A 5253-nucleotide genomic window follows, 5' to 3' on the forward strand; every position below is an offset into this window, starting at 1 on the left:
TTTTTTTTTTTTTTTTTTTTTTTTTTGCAGTCAGAGATGACTGACATGATTTTGTTCAGCTATAAGAGCTAAAAGGAAAATACCTAGAAACTGTTAAGATACAAATTTAACATGATATCCTGAGTGATGTAGAAACACAGGCAAGCCTCTGTAATATATTTGTATCACTAAGCTATGTTTTCCGCGTTAGAATGCAGAGTATCACACCTTTGCTATATGATCATGAACTTAGAAAGAGGAAAACAATGAGTGTTTTTGGTGTTGATGCTATTGTTGGTGGAGATGATATAATGATGATGATGTTTAAAATAAGAAAAGATACATTCAATTCTCAATAAACAAAGTATCCCAGCAAGCCTAAGGTTGAGTAAATCTTTTCATAATGAGTAAATCACATTTTTAATAATATCAAGTCTGTCATGAAAAGTATAGCGAGAACATAAACATCAGAAAATCTGACTGGACAAGATTCTTGAACCTTGAGGTTCTTTATCAGTGAGAATGTGTATAAATAAACTTACCTTGTTTGGTTTTAAAATAGAAATAAAGAGACAAAAACAAAATAAGCAAGCAACAACAGCAAAGTTTCACCACTATGTTTTTGCCTTACTCTCCAAGAATCCTCTTATAGTATCTCAAACAGTACACCTTAGGAACAGAAGAAAGAGCTGAACTGTTAAATGTTCAGACCATAATATTCATAAGGTTTATAGCACATGTCTCAGTATTTCAGGAGTGCTTACTGCCCACTAGAAAACAAAATGTTTCAATTCCATAGAAAATGGACTTGCTCAACTATAGTCTCTAGTCTTCCAGTTGGAGTTTAATTTCCTCTGTTGTGTAGATGTCACAGGTCAAACATTGAAAAAGTAGACTTTACATGGAATCTTTCTCATTGAGATCACTTGTTATTATAATAAATTTAAGAAGTTTTGTTTACTACAAATTGTTTGTTAGAGAAGCAGAACAAAACAAAAAACAGCAAACATGTGCTCTAAATAAGTTTAGCATGTGTGATAACTAGTAAGGATACATGGATGACCCCTGTCTGAACTCTTTAATGATTCTAATCCATCACAGACCACATAAAGAAAGACCAAAAGCATGTAAACAGGTAACCATAAAAGCCTGATTGTTGAAATATTGTACAATAATAAATTATAGCTATGTCACCATATCTTATAATATAATTGAAGAAACTGATATAGAGTTGAAAACTCCAAAAAGAAAAAGAAAAAAAAAAGTTTTCTAATTTGCAGTTACAAGAGGAAGTAATCAGATGGCTCCAAAAATAGTTTAGTCTATTCAGTGTATAATTAGTGGCACTATTACTCTTCCATTGTACTGAACTTATTTTATAAATGAGTAACAAATGCATAGCATAAAAAGCAGATAACTGTGACTAAGAACGGGGATGCCAAACACAAGAGAAGTTTACCTTTCATCTATAACCACTGCTTTATAAGAAAGGAAATAGAAACTATATGATTACAAAACACAACTACAGAGGACCTTTTTAAGGTCGTTTCTTTAATATTATTTTTAAACAAGGGGAAAGGTAAGGTATGGAATGTTATAAACTTATATACAAGATATGCATCATTAGAGAAAATAAAAGTAAAAAAATACACCCATACCAAGTTAAATAAAAACTCAAATGTCTATGTAATAAAATTTAACAAAATTCAGTTGACCTAGCATTTTAAGGTCAAATGCATGCTATTAAGTCACAGATTTTATTGTCATATTCATCAAAGTTTTTAAAGAAGTCATATACTTTTTTTTATGAATCATCAATGTCCTGGTTAGTTTTATCCCAACACGATAAAAGCTACATTCATCTGAAAGGAGAAAACCACTGGTGAAAAAATACTTTAATAAGATCCAGACATAAGAGATTTTCATAAGTGAATCATAAGACAGAGTAAAGAGCATTGTGGGTGCTGCTATCCTAGGACGGTGGTCCTAGATTCTATAAGAAAACACAGGCTGAACCAGGATGGATAAGCCAGTAATTATCACCCCATCTGCTTCTGCCTCCAGTTTCTTGCCCTTTTTTCGGTTCCTGTCACAACTTCCTTCAGTGACCTACTATGATTTGGTTATGAGCCAAATGAAACTATTTCTCTCCAAGTTGTTTTTGGTCATGGTGTTTTATTATAGACACAGTAACTCTAATTAAGACAAACAATAACTATGCATTAAAATGGACATATTCTCTCTTCCCTCTGCAAATATGAATGTGGAATTCTCTGTGAACACAGTTCCCCACTACCGTAAATCATGCAGTCTAGTTTTCCACTCTTGGAGAAATAGCAGAAGCCAGCATATATACAATGTGATGCGCAAGCATTGCCTAGGAAAACCACATTCTTGTTCAGGTTATTTCATGTGTCAGGTAAGTTTTTGAAATTAAAAGAACAACTTATTAGTAGAGCATTTCATCACACCTACACAGATACAGACATAGTCTGATTTTACAGGTGGAATCTGAAAGAAGGAATAATATGTGCTGTAATTTTATTGAATAATGACACAAGAAAAACAAATGAGGTAGTATTATTAGCTACAGTGTTAACATAAGAAAATTAACACTTGCCTTTAGAAATTAATAAAATGTTTTCAACACAAATAAAACACTAAACTGCACTGAGAGTTTTTCAAGGTACAATTTTTAAACTGTATAAAAATAGAGTGATTTGGTTATAATAATTTAAGTCATGAACTGATGGAAAATAATTGCTTAATATAGCTGATAAACTCTTTTGATTACACAGTTAAATGCTAATTATGTGATTCTCCATTACCTACACGACTTCTCAACTGCATATTCATGATATAAGAAGCAGAAACATCTCTATTTGCTTGTCTTGTTGAAATGATGTATTTCTCCATTCCATTTTATTACTTGCATTTATCCTTTTTTATTTATTTAATTCCGTCTCATTACAAGGAACCGAAAGCTCACTAGTTCACTTAGATGTGTGTTTTTATTACCCATTGCAGAATTTGCTGGTCATAGCTGTGGATGGCAACCTGGCAATACAGTCTGTGTGGCAATAAGTAAGAAATGATAATACAATTATTTTGGTGCTGTTTACACAGAAAGTTGCATTAATCAAATTTTAGTATGTTTACATTGCATCTTAGTTACAATGATTTTACCCTTTGTAAAATTTCTGTTAATGTCTCTTATTGATAAAAATGAAAGAAAATTGACATTAATAATACTTATTATTATAAATAAGGGCATGTTTAAAATTATATTTTTGAGGAAGTAAAATGATAATCGTTAAACTTATAAACTAAAGTATTAATATTTTGGCCTATCTCTATTTGTAAAACATCTTGTTTAAAGAAATTACTTGCACCAAGTGGTGGTGGCACATACCTTGATTCCCAGCACTAAGGAAAGAAAGACAGGCAGGTCTCAGTGAGTTCAAGGCCAGCCTGGTCTACAGAGCCAGTTATAGGACGGGCTGCAAAGCTACATGGAGAAATTGTCTCGAACAAACCAAAATCCAAAAACCAAATCAAAAAAAAATAAAAATACAACAACAATAAATCAAAAACAAGAAACAAAAATACAAAAGAAAGCTACATATGGTTGTAAGAGTTTTTGACAAACCTTTTATCAAAAGTTCCAACCAAGTTTGTCATATCAGTTTCTACATTAAATAATAAAGCTGATTGTAATATATTTCATCTTATCAATGCTTCATTCAGTTCTATGTATTCAATGTATGAAATATAGAAAACATATTATATTCAATGAATGTAAAATGGTCAAAAGGTGTCTGTCAGATAGTGTTTGAGAAACTAATAAAATCATAAATAATTTATATGTATTTGTTGATCCTTGAGAAACATGATTGCTTAAGTTTTTATAATCACTTTGACTGCTGACCTGTGGCACTTCAGAAGTTTACTATAAAATGCATAATAGTATATAATTACAATATAATATAATGTAATAATATGTTTCATTTAATATCAGCTTTCTGAACTCTCTCACAACAATAATTAGAATTATCGTTGTATGGAAATTTTTAATTCATGAAAAATCAGATGCAATAGGATTGTATTCTACCAGTCCAGACAAGGGGCCTTATCTGCAAGGGAATAAGGAGAAAATACCAATATACTATTCAATGTACGATTTCATCTATGATTGAAGACTGTGCTTGTGTATGTATGTTTGTATATACAAGAACAGTAAAACTTAGGGAAGCTAGTGAGACTAAGAAATTTGTGCACCGAAGAATACACAGGCAAGACAAATCAGTGGCATACACCAATCAATCAATAGCAGTGTAAATACTAGAACTGCAAATTTGGGCAAATGACTACCAAGTAAATAATAAAATCATCTATCCTCATGTATATTTTTCCTTTCGTTTGTCATTTACTTTTGTGTGTGAGGATATTCTGTGTAAGCACGTGAGTTTAACAGTTTCCTGAGCCACTACCCATCTTATTTTTTTTAGATGGTATTCCTTTGTGAACTTTGATCGAGCTAGTTTAGCTAGAATGACTAACCAAAATGGCTGTGGGATTGTTATATATCTGCTTCCGCAGAGTAGGTATAACAGCCTGTGCTACTGTGCCAAGCTTTGATGTAGGCATTGGGCTTCAAACTCAAACCCCCCATTCTTGCATAGCAAGCACTCCAAGGAGCTAAGCCATGCTCCCAGGTCCTGTGATTTTTTTTTATAAGAAGTTTTTAAATCCATATAGTTTAAAAAATTTTACACAAGTAAAATTTTTTGATGTTGACCAATTTTATTTTGCCAAAATAAATGTTATGAAGTGAAGTTTGAAAACACGAAAAGTGAAGTTAGAAAAGTCTACATTGATGAGCTCCCTCAGAGGGATCAGAACCAGGTCTATAAATATCTTCAAGGTAACCCCGAGATTAAGGGAAGGACATCATTTATAATGTCATAAGAAAGAAGGACACAAAAAAAATGGCCTGCAGCTAAAGAAAAGGGGAAAAATGACTGGTAATTTTAAAAGTTCTTGATACTGAGGTCACGACAAGTTTGAGTCACTAACAGCAGCACAAACTTTTATGGCCAAGTGCAGTTTTTTTCAAGGAAGTTGCGTATGTTTAGAAATTAAAAGCTAGGCCATTCTTAGCACTGCAGAGCCCATTAAGGAAAACGCAAATGCTAGTAAGAATGTACCTCATGCAGTCAGCCTTTTGATCTAACCTAAGTGAACTTGGGCTAGTGAAGCTCCCAGCAAGACTGC

At 32.4% G+C, this 5253-nt stretch overlaps 1 protein-coding gene and 1 non-coding gene across 6 annotated transcripts in view; both read right to left on the minus strand.

Annotated features, from left to right (window-relative positions):
- Positions 1–5253, minus strand: part of Pcdh9 (protocadherin 9) — an 830869-nt gene that overhangs the window by 119676 nt on the left and 705940 nt on the right. The window lies entirely within an intron of this gene.
- LOC113458094 lies at positions 2244–2406 on the minus strand. The gene has a single exon (XR_003378533.1). It is a non-coding gene; the product is annotated as a U1 spliceosomal RNA (small nuclear RNA).

Source organism: Microtus ochrogaster, unplaced genomic scaffold (assembly GCF_000317375.1).
Source record: "Microtus ochrogaster isolate Prairie Vole_2 unplaced genomic scaffold, MicOch1.0 UNK2, whole genome shotgun sequence".
NCBI lineage: Eukaryota > Metazoa > Chordata > Mammalia > Rodentia > Cricetidae > Microtus > Microtus ochrogaster.